Source organism: Echiichthys vipera (assembly GCF_963691815.1).
Source record: "Echiichthys vipera genome assembly, chromosome: 11".
Lineage (NCBI taxonomy): Eukaryota > Metazoa > Chordata > Actinopteri > Perciformes > Trachinidae > Echiichthys > Echiichthys vipera.
In genome coordinates this window covers 31,557,723-31,579,050 of record NC_139836.1, presented here as the reverse complement: position 1 = coordinate 31,579,050, position 21,328 = coordinate 31,557,723, and the positions used below count along the sequence as shown (strand labels likewise).

General features: G+C 44.1%; 1 protein-coding gene across 1 annotated transcript in view; it reads left to right on the top strand.

Annotated features, from left to right (window-relative positions):
• Positions 1–8,657: 8,657 nt before the first annotated feature.
• Positions 8,658–21,328, top strand: part of ndst2a (N-deacetylase/N-sulfotransferase (heparan glucosaminyl) 2a) — an 86,965-nt gene continuing 74,294 nt past the window's right edge. Inside the window, exon 1 of the mRNA XM_083923071.1 lies at positions 8,658–8,777. The gene's annotated coding sequence lies outside the window, so the exon portion shown is untranslated. The remainder of the gene's footprint in view (positions 8,778–21,328) is intronic.

Genomic DNA, 21,328 nt, shown 5'->3' with positions numbered 1-21,328 from the left:
CATCCCGGACTCTGCGCTACAGCTGGATGGATTCCAGCTTCACCGAGCGGACCGTGACACGCTGCTCTCAAAGGGTGGAGGTATTTGTTTCTACATCAACAGCGGCTGGTGCAACGACGTAACGGTGATACAACGGCACTGTTCTCCCCTCCTGGAAACTTTTATTATTAATTGCATTCTACTCCCCACGTGAGTTCGTTTCCTTCATTCTGGTCGGTGTTTACATTCCACCGGAGGCCAACGTGCAGGACGCACAGCGCGCGCTCGCCGACCAGATACTGGAAGTGGAGCGGACCAACCCGGACTCCTTAGTTATTGTCCTCGGGGATTTTAACAAAGGTAACCTCAGTCACGAATTGCCCAAATACAGACTTACAGAGTTTATTAAATGTGCAACCAGGGAGGGGAACACTCTGGATCACTGTTACGCAACAGTCAGTAACGCTTATCACGCTGTCACCCGCGCTGCACTGGGACACTCTGACCACAACATGGTCCACCTGATTCCTGCCTACAGACAAAGACTAAAACTCTCTAAACCTGTGGTGAGGACATCAAAGAAGTGGACCAGTGAAGCTGCAGAGGACTTAAAGGCGTGTCTGGACTGTACTGACTGGGATGTTTTCAGGACTGCTTCCACCAGTCTGGATGAGTACACAGAAGCTGTGACCTCATACATCAGCTTCTGTGAGGACTGCTGTGTACCAACACGCACCAGGGTGACTTATAACAATGACAAGCCCTGGTTCACACCCAGACTGCGACAGTTGAGGTCTGACAAGGAAAGGGCTTTCAAAAGTGGCAACAGAGCAGAGTACAAAGAGGCCAAGTACAGGTTTAGCAGGGCGGTGAGGGACGCTAAACAGCTGTACTCCAAGAAGCTACAACATCAGTTCTCCTCTAACGACTCTGCCTCTGTCTGGAGGGGGCTCAGGCAGATCACCAACTACAAGCCAAGAGCCCCCTCTGCTACTAACAATCAACGACTTGCCAACAACCTCAACGACTTCTACTGTCGCTTTGAAGATCACCTGGAGAGTACTCACACCACCCCCCACCATACTACCCACCAGCTCCAGCCCATCAGCCCTTCTCCCCCCACCACCACAATAGAGACTGTAAACCTCCTACCACCACAGCTGCCCCTCCCCACCCCCCCTCCACCGACACCTCTGTCTGTCCTTGAGAGACACGTTAACAGCCTCTTCAAGAGACAGAACCCCCGCAAAGCTGCTGGGCCAGATTCCGTGTCGCCATCCTGCCTGAAGCACTGTGCAGACCAGCTATGTCCTCTGTTCACGGACATCTTCAACACCTCCCTGGAGACATGCCGTGTGCCAGCTTGCTTCAAGGCCTCCACCATCATACCAGTCCCCAAAAAACCAGGACCCACCGGATTAAACGATTACAGACCTGTCGCCCTGACCTCTGTGGTCATGAAATCCTTTGAGCGCCTGGTTTTGTCCCACCTCAAATCCATCACAGATTCACTCCTGGACCCCCTGCAGTTTGCCTACAGAGCCAACAGGTCTGTAGACGATGCTGTTAACATGGCTACACACTTCATCCTCCAGCATCTGGACTCTGCCGGATCCTACGTCAGGATCCTGTTTGTGGAATTCAGCTCTGCATTCAACACAATCATCCCGGCTCGTCTGCAGGACAAGCTGTCTCAACTCAACGTGCCAGACTCCACCTGCAGGCGGATCACTGACTTCCTGACTGACAGGAAGCAGCACGTGAGGCTGGGAAGCCTCACCTCGGACTCCAGGACGATCAGCACCGGCTCTCGGCAGGGCTGTGTTCTTTCTCCCCTGCTCTTCTCCCTGTACACTAACAACTGCACCTCCAGTCACCAGTCCGTCAAGCTCCTTAAGTTTGCGGATGACAGCACCCTCATTGGACTCATCTCTGGTGGGGATGAGTCTGCCTACAGATGGGAGATCGACCAACTGGTGTCTTGGTGCAGGGAGAACAACCTGGAGCTAAATGCTTCAAAAACAGTGGAGATGACTATAGACTTCAGAAAGAGCACAGCCCCACCCTCCCCCATCATCCTGTTTGACTCTCCAGTGGACACTGTGGAGTCCTTCCGCTTCCTGGGAACCATCATCTCCCAGGACCTCAGGTGGGAGCCAAACATCAGCTCCCTCATCAAGAAGGCTCAGCAGAGGATGTACTTCCTGAGGCAGCTGAAGAAGTTCAATCAACCACGGACAATGCTGGTCCACTTCTACACTGCCATCATCGAGTCCATCCTCACCTCCTCCATCACCGTCTGGTACGCTGCTGCCTCTGCCAAGGACAGGCGCAGACTGCAGCGTATCATACGTTCTGCAGAAAAGGTGATTGGCTGCAACCTCCCTTCTCTCCCAGAACTCTACTCTTCCAGGACCCTGAGGAGAGCAGGGAAGATAGCTGCTGATCCCTCCCACCCTGGACACTACCTGTTTGAACCTCTCCCCTATGGCCGGAGGCTGCGGTCCATCAGGACCAAAACCACCCGCCACAATAACAGTTTCTTCCCCTCTGCCATCAGGCTTTGGAATTCTGCTAAAGACACTTAACGGTCATTCGTTATATTAACGACATCTGGAACTCATACGTTATATTAACGTACCCAAATCACAGGTGTTATATTAACACCCCCCCCCCCTTTTTTTTTTTCACTGGACACTTTAACTTGCACATTACCACCTGCACTGGTCATACAAATACAGTCACTTATATTTCATGTATATAATGCCATATGTTTAGTTTTGCTTGTGTTCATGTTTATATTTATGTAGGCACTGTCAAATCAAGTCAAATTCCTTGCAATGAAAATTGTCTGGCAATAAACCTGATTCTGATTCTGATTCTGATTCTGAATAATTTCCCTCGGGATAAATAAAGCTTCTTGAATCTTGAATCTTGAATCTTGAACCACTACTTTTTGTATGACTGGAGTGGAGAGATGCTCGGAAGGTAAGTACTGGGTCGGGTTTCTTAGTGGGGATGATACCGCTGCACCTACCTCAGGTGAGGGTGTACTACGTTCAGTAAAATGGGCGTCACCTATATTGATAGGGTTTACAGCGGCTGTGTGTATGGGAATAGCATGCTGAGTTTTTTGATTCATTTCTGATGTTTCTGGTTCAGCTGTTTCAGGTTTTGTGGACTCTTGAATCCTAGCTAGCTCATCTAGCTAAACCTTTTCAAAATCTGCTCCACTAAGCTGGGCGATACCCTTCAGTTCACTTAGGTAGATCTGATTAAAGTGGAACCTCTGTTTGCTGTGTACAGCTCTGACAAGAGCTCAATGTGGTGGGCAATGCCCAGACTACTGGAGGGTCTATCAACAGGTAAGTTATCTTTAAGATGCTCTACAGCTGCACCTGAACTATATTCCACTATTGCGGTGTTCTGGAACTTAGCTTCTCTTCTGGTAACGTTAACTATCCTCTCAATTGTACCATACTGTCCCAAGTACTCAAATACTTCATTGTCTACCTCAAAACCAGTTACACCACTAACTAGCAGTGAATTAGGTACTTTAACATTTTCCCTTGTAACTGTATCCGTGTTGTATTTTGTATCACAATGTAAATTTATGTAAATTAAGTGGTATCACAGAAAAAATGCAACAAAATATCACACTGCTCAACTTCACTTTCAAGAATTAAACCAACTGGCTGGCTCGCCAAATTTTTTGTAACACCTCTAACCTCAATATTAGAAAGAAACCACATTCTCTAGGTTCAGAAAGTTGGGCTCCAAGTGGAAATTGAACAAAGATGATTTATTGCATCCAAACAATATAATTTCGCTGCACAAGGAATAGAAAACCCCCAAAAAACAAACTAGCGCTCTTTAATAAAAATTAAAAATAAAACAACTTCTGTATCAGAAGGGATAAAGTTCAGTTATGTGGTTGGTGTGTGTGTGTTTGTCAGTTCTTCTACTACCCGGGTAGATTTTGTGGTGAACGATCTCTCGAGTTCAGTGAGTAGAGGTCTGTCTTCGGAGTGGATCCCGTTCTCCGTTCTGTCGATCGCCTGGCTCCCCACTGAACCGGCAGGTTCAGAATTCTTGCTGATCAATCCCTGATCCAGTAGAAATAAAACCAGTCTACACACAAGGGGCCTCATTTATCAATCTTGCATGAAAACGGGCAACGCCCCTAAATATTCCTGGTTCAGAGGCCTCGCCCACTGAGGTCAAACATGGAGAGAAGGAACGCAGGTTAGAAAAGAAACTTTTCCGACACACAGATCGGCATCCTGACATCCGAGATGGAGCAAAATTAAGATGTGCTTTTTGACTTAAGAGTGGAATAAAGGGGGCCCATAAAAACGCTGTATGGAAAAGAATAACGGAGGCAGTCAACCCGAAGCAGCGCGCCACTGTGACCTGAGTGCGCATGTGCGCACTGTTGGACAGGTGTTGGGCTACATCCCAACACCTGTCCAACAATTCAGTACATACACAGTTTAAATCATTATAAATGCTAGTGTACACACTCATAGTAGAGTTATTTTAACGCAACTATTCCTTATGAACTTAATTTTAACATAAATAGACTTAATTTTCTTATTAAACAGTATTTATATTTTTAAACCGCTTTTTAAATTGGATATTTATCTTTTAACTTCAATATATTTATCTTTTTCTTTTAACTTTTTAAACCATAAATTAATTTTATTAATTCACTCTTTTACTCATGAGTACTTAAATAACCACAATGAAATAATTTACAATTTGCACACAAAACAGTACACTAGTGTAACATTTTTGTAACTTATTATTATATCCCATATATTTCTCTCATTCAACACGGTGGTGGCCCAGCTTGGCCGGCTACACCATTAGCAGCTATACTGCCCACATGACAGGCTACCTGGCGAGCATAGCGGAGCTATCCGCGATTAGCATTAGCGCGGCCATTACCGATCTTTTTAAGGTCCTTTCTCCCACATAACACAATGATAGAACAATACCAAAGTGGATAAAGACATTGGACAATAAATCCGACTGGTTTTATTAAAGAGTTTCAGTAAGCAATATCTTCACATGAGCTAATTTCAACAGGCTAACACAGAAGAGTTGTCGTGCATGTAGCCTACTGACTATATTAGCTAACTAACTTAGATTGGTTCACGTGATAGCATAAAATAAGGTAATACACAACACCATGCAAACATGACAAGATGTACCTTGATTGGTCAACCTGGAGTCAAAGAATGGAAACAATACCAAGTATGGATGCTACAGCATCACATGGTAGGGGACATGGGGCAACACTGTCTTATTTTTCTCACGGCTCTGGGTCTATCCATCTCGTGTCCTGCGAGCATGAAGCATGCCTATCAAGAAGTAATAAAAGTTTGAATGATATGATATGGTGATTATATTTTGGTCTCACTTCAGCCTCCTACTGCTTATCTTGATGAACCAATGCCCAAAATCAAATAGTGTAAATGGGCAGATTTTCTTGAAATTTAGTTCAAATTTACTAATACATTTTGATAGAAACCCAGCTATAGAGGGTACTCATTTGACAGAATTTTGGCATACAAGTAGGCTTTATCTCTGGCTTAACAGGGACACTTCAAAATATATATATTTAAATTTCATATATTTATTCACAAGAACACCTCTCCGGGAACCATCACCTTATCGTGGTGGAGAGGTTTGTGTGTCCCTGTGAACCTGAGGGCTGTGTTGTCTGGAGCCTAGTGCTCTTGGTAGGGTCTCCCATGGCAAAGTGGTCTCAGGCGAGGTGTCGGACTAAGAATGGTTCACAAAGACTCAATGGACATACAACGAAGAGGAAGAGAGACCCTGCCAGGCCCAGACGGAGGGCTCGCCGGCGAGCGCCTGGTGGCCGGGTTTGCCACGGAGCCCGGCCGGGCACAGCCCGAAAAAGTGACGTGGCACCTCCCTCCTCTCCATCCTGTGGGCCCACCACTCTCCGGAGGAACCACTTGGGTCAGGTGCGCTGCTGCACGGGTGGCAGTGAAGGTGAGGGGCCTCGACGGACCAGACACGGGCAGCAGGAGCTGGCTCTTGGGACATGGAATGTCACCTCTCTGTCGTGGAAGGAGCCGGAGCTTGTGCGGGAGGTGGAGCGCTACCAGTTAGATCTGGTGGGGCTTACCTCCACACACAGTCTCGGTTCTGGAACCGTACTCCTGGATAGGGGTTGGACACTATTCTTCTCTGGAGTTGCCCAGGGTGTGAGGCGCTGGGCAGTTGTGGGTATACTCAGAAATCCCCGGCTGAGCGCCGCGGTGTTGGAGTTCACCCCGGTGGACGAGAGGGTCGCAAACCATTCTACATCTCAGGAGGGAGGAACGGGGAACGGTCCAACCTGTTTACAGTAAAGATGGGACGCTGGTGACCTCAGCCGATGAGGTAATCGGGCGGTGGAAGGAACACTTTGAGGAACTCCTTAATCTGACTAACACGCCCTCTTTTGTAGAGGCAGAGCTGGAGGCTGATGGGGAATCATTGTCAATATCCCTGGCGGAAGTCACTGAGGTAGTCAAACAACTCCACAGTGGCAAAGCCCCAGGGGTTGATGAGATTCGTCCAGAAATGCTGAAAGCTTTGGGTTGTGAGGGGCTGTCTTGGTTGACACGCCTCTTCAACATTGCGTGGAAGTCTGGGACAGTGCCAAGGGAGTGGCAGACCGGGGTGGTGGTTCCTCTTTTTAAAAAGGGGGACCAGAGGGTGTGTGCCAATTACAGGGGTATCACACTACTCAGCCTCCCTGGTAAAGTCTACTCCAAGGTGCTGGAAAGGAGGGTTCGTCCTATAGTCGAACCTCAGATTGAAGAGGAACAATGTGGATTCCGTCCTGGACGTGGAACAACGGACCAGCTCTTCATTCTCGCAAGGCTCCTGGAGGGGGCCTGGGAGTATGCTCATCCAGTCTACATGTGTTTTGTGGATCTGGAGAAGGCATATGACCGGGTTCCTCGGGAGATACTATGGGAGGTGCTGCGGGAGTATGGGGTGAGGGGGTCACTTCTGTGGGCCATCCAATCTCTGTACACCAAAAGCGAGAGCTGTGTCCGGATCCTCGGGAGTAAGTCGGATTTGTTTCCGGTGGGGGTTGGCCTCCGCCAGGGGTGCGCTTTGTCACCAATCCTGTTTGTGATTTTCATGGACAGGATATCAAGGCGTAGTCGTGGTGGGGAGGGGTTGCAGTTCGGTGGGCTGAGGATCTCGTCCCTGCTTTTCGCAGATGATGTGGTCCTGATGGCATCGTCGGTCAGTGACCTTCAGCACTCACTGGATCGGTTCGCAGCCGAGTGTGAAACGGCTGGGATGAGGATCAGCATCTCTAAATCTGAGGCCATGGCTCTTAGCAGGAAACCGGTGGATGCTTACTCCAGGTAGGGAATGAGTCCTTACCCCAAGTGAGGGAGTTCAAGTACCTCGGGATCATGTTCACAAGTGAGGGGACGATGGAGCGTGAGTTTGGCCGGAGAATCGGAGCAGCGGGGGCGGTGTTGCAGTCGCACTACCGCACCGTTGTGACGAAAAGAGAGCTGAGCCCGAAGGCAAAGCTCTCGATCTACCGGTCAATCTTCGTTCCTACCCTCACCTATGGACATGAAAGCTGGGTCATGACCGAAAGAACAAGGTCGCGGGTACAAGCGGCCGAAATGGGTTTTCTCAGGAGGGTGGCTGGAGTCTCCCTTAGAGATAGGGTGAGAAGTTCAGCCATCCGTGAGGAACTCAGAGTAGAGCCGCTGCCCCTTAGCGTTGAAAGGAGCCAGTTGAGGTGGTTCGGGCATCTAGTAAGGATGCCCCCTGGGCGCCTCCCTAGGGAGGTGTTCCAGGCACATCCAGCTGGGAGGAGGCCTCGGAGAAGAGCCAGGACTAGGTGGAGAGATTATATCTCCACACTGGCCTGGGAACGCCTCGGGATCCCCCAGTTAGAGCTGGTTAATGTGGCCCAGGAGAGGGAAGTTTGGGGTCCCCTGCTAAAGCTGCTGCCCCCGCGACCCGACCCCAGATAAGCGGATGAAGATGAGATGAGATGAGATTCAAGAACAAGGCAAATTAGTCAACATTGTGCCAATGTTGGCCAGCTTGCTAATTTTCAACTGTAACCCTTTGCCATGTTATTATGAGCAACAGCAAACAGCAAGACATTAGTAGGCCCTATAGATTAAAATGCACAGACAGGAAAAGTAATTAATTTATCAACAATATCCACATATATACATGTAGTTATATATATAAGTAAGCAACACAAAGCAACAAAACACAGCCAAGCAATTAAGATTATAGTCTATTTTTGACACATGCAGCCATGGAGAGCAGCAATAAGCAATGAGACATAATTAAATACAACGACCACGATGGAGATGTTGATAAATGTTGATAATATTTCTAAATACATTTTTTTTTCTCCCAAATCATTCATGGGTGTTTGAACTTTGTTGCACGTCATTGCACGTGTGATGTGTCAAGAACACTTGACTGTGGCTTCAGGGGTTAATAGCCATTAGTAACAACAAGTGTGTCAACATTACCACCGACAGCCCTTCATGTAGCTCTGTCTTTCTTTGAATTTGTCTGTGAAAACAAACTTGAGGTGAATAATTTGGGGGTTTAACCCCCCCCCCCAAGTGTGACAGAGTTGGTTCAGTCCAGTTTCCAGCAAATCCAAGATGGCGGCCTGAGTATCGATGTGCTGAAGTTCACTTTTCACTCTAAATGCTGAAGCGAGTTCTCCTATATTGCTCCTGTCGGGCTGGTGTCTGTTGAAAGGAACACTGGTAAGTCTGAAATCACTGGAATATTTCATATTTAGTGACACTGGCTCAAAGTTGAAGTCCATTTTTTCCGCGGAGTCCAGTGAGGACTTAGCTGCCGTAGCCTCAGCAGTTACAGTGAGCTGTAACGGTGCTCCAGTTAAACCAGTTGTCACTGGGAACCTCTCTGCTCGGCTGGGCAGCATGTGTGTCAGCAGCAGCAGCAGCAGCAGCACAGAGGGACCAGGACATGAAGTATGTTCGAAGGTGATGTTTGTTCTGTTAACATTAGCTCTGTCTGGTGACTGCTGCTCCACACAGTTAGCGTTAGCTGCTAGCATGCTAGCTGGAATTCCCAGCTGCTGGCTGTGGAAATAGTTTCCCTTCACATCATCTGTCACTGTGGTGTTCTAACATCCAGATGTGACCTAAATGGTTTCTTTATTAACAGCTGTGTTCATCTGTGTGTGGTGCTGCACCATATTTCCATCAGTATAACGTTAATGTTAGATCTGAGCGAACGACGTTGTTGTGGTGCCTCTCAGGAGGTGTGTGTGTGTGTGTGTGTGTGTGTGTGTGTGTGTGTGTGTGTGTGTGTGTGTGTGTGTGTGTGTGTGTGTGTGTGTGTGTGTGTGTGTGTGTGTGTGTGTGTGTGTGTGTGTGTGTGTGTGTGTGTGTGTGTGTGTGTGTGTGTGTGTGTGTGTGTGTGTGTGTGTGTGTGTGTGTCCAGTACAACCATTGGTTGTAACCAAGGCACGCACTAACATTATATACAGACATGGTTGTGGCAGGTAGTTGATGTTAAAACATTAACATAAAATGTTTGCAAAAGTATTTAGTTAATAAGACGTAAAGAGATGTGCTAACTGATTAGCCGAGGCTACATTACTACGAGGTACAAGCTAACGCTACGCCTACAGCACATATGCTACATAAAATAAGGCATTATTGCAACAGATGTGTCCTCGAGCCATCCCAAACATCAGGTAACATGTATTTCATTATGACAGATAAAAAAATAAATAGTTAAAACGTTTGGATGTTCGGTACATATCACTCACTCACCTTCAACCGCTTATCAAGGATCGGGTCGTGGGTTTGTTCATATGAATCAAAAATGACCTTGAATTAATAGCTGTACCATAGCTGTCTCGTCTTTGCAGTTTTGTTTGAGAAAATGTGTCAGTCATAGGGATGAGTACGAGCCGTTAATTCTAAGATTGAGTGGTCACATCAATTCCTCGAAGTACTCGTTTTTCCGAATCTAATTTTAGAGCGCAACATTTCCACCACTCTAGTGAGTAATATGTAATATGTATCTGAATTTAAGGTAGAGCGGATCGTCCTCCATTTGAGAGATTGGTGGTTCGATCCCCGGCTCCTCAGGTCCGCATGTCAAAACACTGAACCCCGAATTGCTCCTTGTGCTGCGCATGGATGTGGTGTGAATGGTTAGTTTAGATGGTATGTAGGTGTCCACTGCCATCAGTGTGACTGTCTGTGTGAATGGGGGAATGTGACAGTGTAAAACGCCTTGAGTAGTCAGAAGACTAGCAAGGTGCTATATAAGTACAGGTCCAATGTTAAAAATTTCAGTATTACAAATTCAGATGCAAAATTATGTATAGAATCCAATGTTATTAGTTAAAAGTAAAAAAAATCACATAAAATAATTCAACAGCCCAAATTGAGCTGCAAAATTGTTTAAAATTCAGTGATGACATCCAGGGAACAAAGGAAGAGCAATCGATTCCAGAGAGCGGTGACAAGAGTGGCTGCTAGTTGGCTTATTCCAACACAAACTATGTAGTAAAGGTAATGATGTATGATCCTCCATGCTTTTTTGCTACACTGGTTAGTTTCCAATTCAAAGTGAAGTTTAAAGTTGGAGTCAGTCAAACTGAACCTTGCCTCGAGCAGCAGACTGCCGGTATTGTCTCTGACTCATCAGCCGACCGGGGAAGTGAGCCACTAAGGGGGTCTCTTGCAGTGGGAGCCCTTATAGATGAATCTGGCAAAGTGGTGTCTCCCTCCCGTATGCACGCGATTGAATGGGAGCTGTCATAAGAGTACCTTTTCTACTTTTACCTGTACTTTTTATGCAGCATTACTTTTGACAAGGATGTCTAGGGAAGTCGGGAAAAACCTGTGCAATTCTCGGCTGCTCCAACAGCAGTGATAGTTCTCTAATGTGAGCTAGCTAAGCAGTGTTAGCTTAGCTGACATTACTTTTTCACTGGTTTAAACTAGGAAACCACATGTTGTTCATTGTGAGATTGACGAGTGTTAACCAAAACTGAGCATGCTGTTGCTGTTGGGAACAAACTCCCCTCTGTTAATATACTTGATCGGAAACATCTTGGTCCTCTGCGTGCCCAGGGGATCTTGGTCCTCTGCGTGCCCAGGGGATAGATGTAGACCGTATGGCCTCAGACAGGGGCATTCTTCATGAAGTAAAGGTTTCTGTAGTTCACATTCAGTTTTGAAATGACAGCTCCCATTCAAGCGTGCGCATACTGGAGGGAGACACTACCACAGTAATGGCAGTGCCGCTAGATAGGGAACCACAGAAACGGCTTGCTGGATTCGTCTATACCCCTACTATGAGCAGAGGCTGTGCTCAGTCTCTCTCATCAGATTCACAAACATTTTACCGAGGATTTTCAAGCCGCATCCCGTATCTACTGTGGTGGATTTGATTGTATGAATGTAGTATGCACCTTAACAGCTGCTGCTCTTAGTAGAGGTATAACGGCTCCCACTGATGACAGTACCTAGGGCTGCTGTGAGCATCTGCGGCTGCTGTCAGGTTCAGTGCTCTACTCATAAGTGGGACCAGAGAAGCAGATCTGCTCCTGTCCGCAGCAGTTAACAGGAGTCTTCCGCAGCCTGCTGGAGCTCCGGCTGCAGTTTAAGGAGCTTTTTTGTCTTCCTCCTCCACCGGCGAGAGACCCCCCATAGCAGCTCGCTTCCCCAGTCCCACCGATGAGTCACAGCCAATATCGACAGTCTGCTGCACGAAAGCATGTTGGATCATAGATATTACGCTTATATCTGTATTTTTGTGGTAACTAGCAGCCACTCTTTTTCACAGATCTCTGTCAGTAGTATCTGGTATTGATTGCCCTTCCTTGGTTCCCTGGATGTCAACACTGAATTGTATACACTGAATTTTGCAGCTGAATTTGAGCTGTTGAATTTTCTACCTTTGAATTTATAACATTGAATTTTAGACATTGTATTTTGTGTCTGAATTTGGTATAATGAAATTTTTAACTTCATTTTTTTAATGTTGTATTATTTAGCCCTGAATTCTCTAACCTTGAATTTCTGAACATTGAAAAATAGAGTTAAATTCAGAGTCTAATCATTCAGATACATATTTTCAATGCATATACAGTATGCAGTGCTAGAAATTCAATAGCTTTTTAATTTCAAAATCCGATGACAGATTTACTTCCACACACACACACACACAAAAAAATCCAGTGCCCTTGTACCAATCAAGTTTATGTAAAATGGGGACTACTCAAGGAATCGATCACTCATGCCCATCCCAAGTCAGTCAGGTTTTGAACATTAAGTGTTTCCCCTCATGACTGTATAATGAATGGACGGAGTGACCTGGTTTGAAAATGGAAACCAACGCGGAATTGCCTTTAGCCTGTATTCTAGCGATCGGCTGGCAGGGGGCGATACGTGGGTTGCAATCAAGTCAACGGTGAAAATGACCTACTTCTTCTCACTTGCTCCATGGCTACAATAAGCCGATTACTGAGGTTTTTATTGTCTCTATCGTTAGTCTGAAGCCTTCTACAATACTAGACGATAAAGCAGGGGATACATTAGGGCGTGGCTTACTTATGATTGACAGGTCTCAAAGAGAGAGAGAGCTTCTCTATCAAACCTAACGTTACAGCAGCCGTGGAAACCTACAGCTGTGATGTTGTTCTTCGGTGTTCGCAGTTTTTCAGTTTAACCGGTTGAACTAAAGACACTCCAAGCAGTCGGCTGTTCAATTTATCCGGTAAGTAATGTAACATATTATTTTAAACCTTATGTCTCGCTAACCAAACTTAGCATGCCAGCTAATATCACAGTTAACATGAATGTATGTGGTTCACCAAGCTAGCGCTAATGTTACCTGATACTAGCTCTATATGTAGCTTCATAATTTATGTGCTAGTAGCTGCTTGTTGTAGGTAATTCTTGCATAGTTGTGCTACTTCTCTGTGACGATACGCTGTTGTAAGTTTCATTTTAATTTTTTGCAAATTAAAATGAGCATGTGTAGCCTGACTCTGTCACATCTATATGATGTAATCAAGTGCTTAAACAAATGTATATGTATTTTCACGTCTTAAATAAACAAACAACTTCAGGCTGATGCAGTAGTTGGTGAGGAGGATCAGTTCTTCGTAGACTGATGCATTATAATGCACTAATCACACAGTTAATGTATCAATACTTCTTGGTGAATGTGGCTGGAATGTAAAAACTAACATCCAGTAACTTTTGAGGTATCTCTTTATTTTATATGGTAAAATGTATTTATTTTATTTTGTTTGTCTTTTTGCTACATCTGTAAAGGGTCTCCACACAGAGAAAAGTGAGTGACATTTTCCAACAGATGGAAGAGCTCATCTGTGGAGGGGCATATTCGGTCATCTGGTTGTGAAGAAGGGAGACTGCATGGGCAACGTTATTAGTTTTTAAATGTGTGGTGATGATGAATGGATTGTCATTTATACGTCATTCTACAACACAAGGTTGCACAACCAAATGCAAGTTCTTATTCCTTTATGCTACACAAAAGAAAATATTTTTATGGTGCAGGAGGATCATTATCATTTCACTGATGCTCACTATTTACCAATGATGTTGAGTGCTTTAAGGGCGTACTCACACTGTCCTTCCGTACCGCGACCCGGGCTTTAGGGTACTTGTCCCCCCTCCCTCTCCCCCCCGCGCCCCAGCCCCGTTTGTACTCACACTGCCAGGGCCGGCCAATGCTTCTTGCTGTCCATACGCCATCACGCAACACGTCACACGCATTGATCGCGTGTGTGTGGCTTTGTTTACAAATCTTTCCACAGACCTCGGAGTTTTTGTGCGTCTTGTCGACTGTTTTTGAATATTTTCATCCGACCAAATCTGCAGTAAACACTCCACCTCCGCATCACATCACCGTGAACCTTTCACCCCCATTGTTGTTGTTGTTAAATGTCTGCGCACGGTCCGTCCTTCTATTTTCTATGTCCGAACAGGCAGACATAACGCTACTGCCGTAGGGCTCGTGCTCGTGCTCGTACACGTGCGCACGCTCGTGCTCGTACATGTGCAAACGGCTCCGCTAAAACCCACCTCTTTCAAGCGGGCCGTGGACGGCCCGCTGGCCACAGTTATGCGCGGAACGGGTGCACTCACACTGCTTAAAGGTACTAGACTTTAGCTGAAAATCCGGTTTTGGCCCCGGCCAAAAGGACAGTGTGAGTACGCCCTAAATCACCCACTGCAGTTTTTGCAATTTATTTATTATTCTCTGTCCTTAATGTGCACAATACTGTTATTTCACTCTACAGTTATTGTAATTGGAAAATGTGATACATGATAAGGCTACACGGTGGTGTAGTGGTTAGCACTGTCGCCTCACAGCAAGAAGGTTCCAGTTTTGCATCCCGACTGGGGCCTTTCTGTGTGGAGTTTGCATGTTCTCACCGTGTCTGCGTGGTTTTCCTCCGGGTTGTCCGGTTTTCCCATGATCCAAAAGACATGCACGTGTTAGGTTAATTGATGACTTTAAAATTGCCCGTAGGTGTGAATGGTTGTCTGTCTCTGTACGTCTCTATGTGCCCTGCGATAGACTGGCGTCCTGTCCAGGGTGTACCCCGCCTCCAGGGTCCAGGGTGTACCCTGCCTCATGCCCGAAGATGAATGAATGAATATATGATGATCATAGTTTTCTATTTTCCTGCTGTGATTTAACGGTACTGAGTGTATTCTCCAGGAACTACAGAATAATCTGCTTCGTTATTACAAATTTACCATTGTAACTAAGCCTGTGAATGTTCTCATTTGTCCAAGTCATCTATATCCCCAAAGTAATTTCAGTCAAAGGCAACTGGACTTGGTTATTTGTCTAGGAAGACGTTTCACCTCATCCAAGAGGCTTCTTCAGTTCATGTACGCAGCTTCACATTTGTGAAAGGTTAAATAACTGACTCTCTACACCAGTTAGTTGGTCCTCCACTGTTTAATCTTGCACTTGAACCCCTGGCTGATAGTATAAAACAGCTTAACACCATTAAAGGCATCACAATTGGTAACATTGAATGTAAAATATCATTATGCGGATGATTGCTTGAATGTAAAATATCATTATGCGGATGATTGCTTGAATTCTTTTGTCTGACACCGTTCATCCATCCCTCCACTCCTCTCACTAGTTAAGTATTTTGGTAGTTAGTCTGGATACTCCATTAATTGGAGGAAAAGTTATTTTACGCCTCTCACTTCTAATCTGAATCCTCTTTTTCTTAAATCTCTGCCCTTTGAAATTGCCAAAGACCAGTTCTCTTACCTGGGTCTGTCTATTGCAGTAAACTCTATGCATTTAATCAAAAACAATTTTGACGTCCAGGTTGAAAGCTTAAGAGAAATATTGATATTTGGAGGTCTTTGCCACTTTCTCTCATAGGGCGGGTTAAGCCATGAAAATGGTGTCGCTCCCTAGGTTTATGTATTTGTTTCAAAATGTTCCTAATTTTCTTCTATCGTCATTCTTTAAAATACTTGACTCTATAACTATGCCTTTTATATGGGGATATAAAACTCATCATATTTCCGAGGCTCATTTACAAAATCCCAAGAAAAAAGGTGGTTTTGCATTTTCTAATTTTTTGGTCAACCAATGCCAGAGCTTTCATTTTCTGGCAGGATCAGCTCCCTCAACATAGTAAGCTTTGAGTTACACCTAAGGGCGCACTCACACTGTCCGCCCCTACCGTGCCCCGGGCTTTAGGGTACTTGTCCCCCCCCCCCTCCCTCTCCCCCGCCGGCCAGGCCCTTTTGTACTCACACTGCCTGGGCCTCGCGCATGCTTCTTGTCTGTCCATACGTCATCACGGCGTAACACGTCACACGCATTGATTGACATCATCGCGATGCGTCGCTTTGTTTACAAATCTTTCCATAGACCTCTGAGTTTTTGTGCGTCTTGTCCGACTGTTTTTGAATATTTTCATCTGACCAAATCTGCAGTAAACACTCCACCCCCGCATCACACTAACGTGAACCTTTCACTGCCATTGTTGTTGTTGTTAAATGTCCGCACATGGTCCGTCTTTTTTTTTTTTTTTATATGTCCGAACAGGCGCACATAGAATGACGTCAGAGCCGCCGTAGGCCTCGTGCTCGTACTCGTACATAAATCCTAGCATGGAGCACTCCTTTTTTGCTATAATGAAACAAAAGCCAGGATCTAAACACCTTGTTTCAATATTGGTATCATTGTTTTCCAAAATTTCAGTTTAGTCAACAAACCATATTAAGTCTGCATGGAAGGCAGATCTATGTACGGAGCTGTCTGATGAGGTGTGGAAAGAAGGGTTGGTAAAGATTCACTTATGTTCAACTAATGCCAGGTTGCAGCTGATCCAATATAAAATCATGCATAGCAGTGTTTCCCCTACCATTATCTTAGGGGGGGTACCTAATATAATGGTAGGAAAATAGGAACATTTTGAAACATACATAAACCTAGGCAGCAACACCATTTGTATGGCTTAACCAGCCCTATGAGAGAAAGTGGCAAAGACCTCCAATAATCAATATTTCTCTTAAGCTTTTCAACCTGGACGTCAAAATTGTTTTTGAATAAATGCATAGAGTTTACTGAAATAGACAGACCCAGTTAAGAGAACTGGTATTTGGCAATTTCAAAGGGCAGAGATTTAAGAAAAAGAGGATTCAGATTAGAAGTGAGAGGCATAAATTAACTTTTCCTCCAATTAATGGAGTATCCAGACTAACTACCAAAATACTTAACTAGTGCGAGGAGTGGAGGGATGGATGAACGGGGGTCAGACAAAAGAAATTCAAGCAATCATCTGCATAATGATATTTTACATTCAATGTTACCAATTGTGATGCCTTTAATGGTGTTAAGCTGTTTTATACTAATAGCCAGGGGTTCAAGTGCAAGATTAAACAGTGGATGACCAACTAACTGGTGTAGAGAGTCAGGTATTTAACCTTTCACAAATGTTAAGCTGCGTACATGAACTGAAAAAGCCTCTTGGATGAGAGGTGAAATGTCTTCCTAGACAAATAACCAAGTCCAGTTGCTTTTGACTGAAATTACTTTGGGGATATCGATGACCTGAACAAATGAGAACATTCACAGGCTTAGTTACAATGGTAAATTTGTAATAACCAAGCAAGATTATTCTGTAGTTCGTGGAGAATACACTCAGTACTGTTAAATCACAGCAGGAAAACAGAAAACTATGATCATCATATATTACATTTTTCAATTACAATAACTGTAGATATGAATAACAGTATTGTGCATGGCACCCTCCCCCCCCCCCCTTGAAAGTCAAGTAAATTCTGTTTAATCGTATTTTCTGAATAGCGTCAGATCACAACAGAAGTAATTTAAGGATCCCTTTCCTATAGAACAGCTCTATACCATGTCTTTTTAGTAAACAAACAAAATAGCCTTATGTTATTTATCTTATCTGCACGACAGCATGTAAATTCTGTCTCTACATGGTTGCGTGTTTACAATTCTCAGAAAACTCCAACATCGTTGGAGATTCACTTGTTCAAAGATCGTTTGTTAAATTGTTTGGGAAGAGGCTCCACTCGTAACGGTAAAAAACGAAACTGAAACTTATCAGAGATCCTTTATTATTTTGTATGAAAAGATGATAAACAACTAAAACAGACTTAAACAAACAGAAATCCTTTCTTTATTTTGCTGTGCTTGAAACTGAAAAGGGATTTTTGATAAAACTTTGGACTGTTTCAGTAGGAGAACAGTATTTGGACCTTTTCGACAATTATTTAAAAGACATTTTATGATGCCAGGTGTAGGTAATTGCACAATTCACTGATTTAAACTGAGTTTGCATTGATCTGATTATTGCTTGTATAATTGTGATTCTTCCGTGAATTTAAAGTGAATGTAAAGTATTTTTCTGCCTGTGTGAGTTTGCTTGTCTGTCTGTTTTGATTGTCTATCTCCTGTTTTGGTTTTGTTTGTTGTCGTTTTTTTTTTTTTTTTAAACGGTTTGGCTTGTGATTTTGGATTCATTTTTCATTTTTTTGTTTTTGTTTTTGAATGTAATAAAAATCTAATAATAGAATTGTCTTATTCTCTACTTTTACGCCAGATGATGTTTGACAGCTGAATTCAGTTGCAGCTGTACTACACACATCACTGTTTTCCTATAGTGAAAATCACAATGAATTAACAATGGAGGGTTTCATATTGTCTTCTGAATTTAGACCCTGCATGAGAATGAAAATGTCAAATTTAAAAGTTGACACTGAATGCTTGCCATGTTCTGTCATGTTTATGTCATGAAGGGTAAGTTTGAGTTTAGTCTGACAACATGAAAATATCTGCTGTGTCTTGTCCTTGCCATATTCTGTGGATTCCAGTGTTTCCCATACATAGACCAATGTGTGACGCAGCACCACAGAATCAACACCAATTGATTCTGGGTTTGCCCGCCCTTTTCAACCAACCCAACTACATTTCGGATCACAAAAAAATTATTACTATACTGTATAATGCTATTTAAGTGTTTTAAAGACCCCTGATAAGCGGTTGAAGATGAGATGAGATAAACAACGTGTTTTTGGCTAATTCACAAAAAATTGATATATTTGCAATCAAGCAGCGCCGCATCCAGCATATATATTTCTCTCTCTCTCTCTCTCTCTCTCTCTCTCTCTCTCTCTCTCTCTCTCTCTCTCTCTCTCTCTCTCTCTCTCTCTCTCTCTCTCTCTCTCTCTCTCTCTCTCTCTCCTCTCTCTCTCTCTCTCTCTCTCTCTCTCTCTCTCTCTCTCTCTCTCTCTCTCTCTTCTCTCTCTCTCTCTCTCTCTCTCTCTCTCTCTCTCTCTCTCCTTTTACCTCACTGCAGCCTGCGGGGCCCGTCAGTCTGTTGCTGTGGTGTGTGCGCACAGTTTCACTTTCTGGTTGGTTTTGAAATCTGAGCTAGGGATGTAACGATGCATCACAAGACAGTTAAAATCCATTAAAATGCGTGAAGATTCAAATTGGTTGAGATGAAAAATTAATCTACTATCTACTTTTGACTTTGTGAATGTTCTACGTCAGTTGGCTCATTAAATAGAGGTGCTAAGATGGTGCAGTCAACCAGGTCGCACTGGTCTGTTTTATCAGAGGTTTTAACTTGGTTTTGTCTTTTGGAAATAAAAGAAGTTGTGTATCTTTATTCACTGATTTCCTGTCCTAAGCGCTGTTAGTGATGCAGGCTGGCATCGGAGCGGAGGAAGTTATTACGTAGTTCATTTCAGGAATGCCTCAGTAAGCTATGTAGGCTAGTCTGTGTGTGTGGAGGTGAAGAGAGACGGCGGATAAACTCAGAGCAGACAGCTGTAGCTGGTGATGGTTGGAGCAGAGAAGCAATTAGCAGTTAAGTTGTTACGTTTTAGTAAATGTTTCAAATTTCCTGACGCTGGTTTGTTTCTGTAAACAGCACCTCTGCTACCAGAATGGTATTAATCATGTGTACAGGGAATATGAATAACCTGAGTTCTCTGTGCTCAACACCATATCCTGAATATGATCATAAGCCTCAAACTGGATATTCATGTCCATGTAAACGCACTCATTTGTGAATGTGCAGAGATCTCAGCTTCTGAAAATATGCTGATATTCCTTTGAAAATATATATACAGTATATGTTCAGTTTAACTTTTAGAAAGAAAATGAAATTTGCATTGTTTTGCAGTTTATACCTCAGAAATAATCATTATTTCATTTGAAAAAGAAAAAAGGAGAGAATAGCCTATATATTTTTTAGATTTTATCAGTTTTCGTTAAAAACACTGTATTGTGAACTCAGTATTGTAAACTGAAACCAAATGTGAGTTCAGTCAGTGTATTCTTCCCTACTGATCAGGGTTTAGGTTATAGGGTGTTTGGGCCAGCCAGTGTTATTTTCCCTCTTTTTGTCAGTCACGTGGCCTGGTTAAAGATTATCTAAACAAATACGATAATAAAGGAAAAGAAAAGGCAACGGTGTCCGTCTGAGCCCCCCAAATCCGGACCAGGAGCCCGGCAAAAAGAGATGTCCATACGGCCCTGCACCACACATTGCTACCTGGTCTGTGGGAAACACTGGATTCTGTTCAAGCTGCACTCTAAACTCTACTAAATGCTGGTCAGGATTGTTTGTCTTCATTCTTTGCAACCACACACACTCACACACACACACACACACACACACACACAAGTGGTGAACTGGCATCTCCTAGTAGAGAATGGAAACTTGATTTAGTGATAGTTTTGGAAGTAATTTAACTTACCAGACAGAGAAAGACAGCAGGCATATCAGCATGAAAGAAGTGAAACCTAAGGTTAGCGTTTTGGTTGTAATGTGATATCATTTAGTGTTGTGCAATCGTAGTGTATGATACTACACAGCAGACTAAACTGGACATCAACCTGAGAAAGCTGTGTGATGACACTTTCAGTACACTCATGTCATATGCACCTCTCTGTATAACATGGGTCTTGGGGAGTGGTGTACCATGCTGACTCTTTCCACCTACAATTTTGAGCTTTCTTCCCCCTTTAATCCTCCGATATGGCAAATGGCTGCACCAAAAGTTTCTGAATGCTGCTCTCTTCTTAGCTACAACCAACCCCCTCAGTCCCTGAGTCACAGTCACATTACTTCTAACATGAACATGACCTTGAGAGGCAGTGAATACCTTCCAGAGATTATATGAACCACTGTATAGTGTTTGGTGTCTGATAAGGCTTTGAAGTCATTGATTTGTTACTCAAACTGGATTTCCAGATTGTACTTCATCGTCTCACTGCTACATGAAACATGCACACACCAAATCACCTGTTTCTGTTACACATTTAAGGCAGGAAAAGTTTCCGGGGACTTAGTAAATCTGCATTCTCAAACTAGTCTAGTGTGGAAAAGCTCTGAGTTCACAGTTCTCTGTGGAACTTCAGTGAAGTTGATGTTTTAAGAATAGACCAGGCCTCTAGCTTACTGGGTAAAACACATGCCCCATATAGGCTGAGGACCGGACGCAGCACGGGGAACAATTAGGGGACCGGTGTCTAGCCCAAGCACATACCATTGTGTGTTTATGAGAGAGACAGCTCTAAAGAATGGCAAAGTAATGTCTACCCCCAAAATCATTTTCCCATGCACTTTTATGTGATACAATGGGGACTGGGCTCAGAAGAGCAATCTTATTATAAATGACAGATATCAGTCTCTTATGTTGTACGTTGAGAGCCTGGAATTGGTCCATCTCAGCTTCAGGGGGGCGGTTTCGGAAAATGTGGGAAT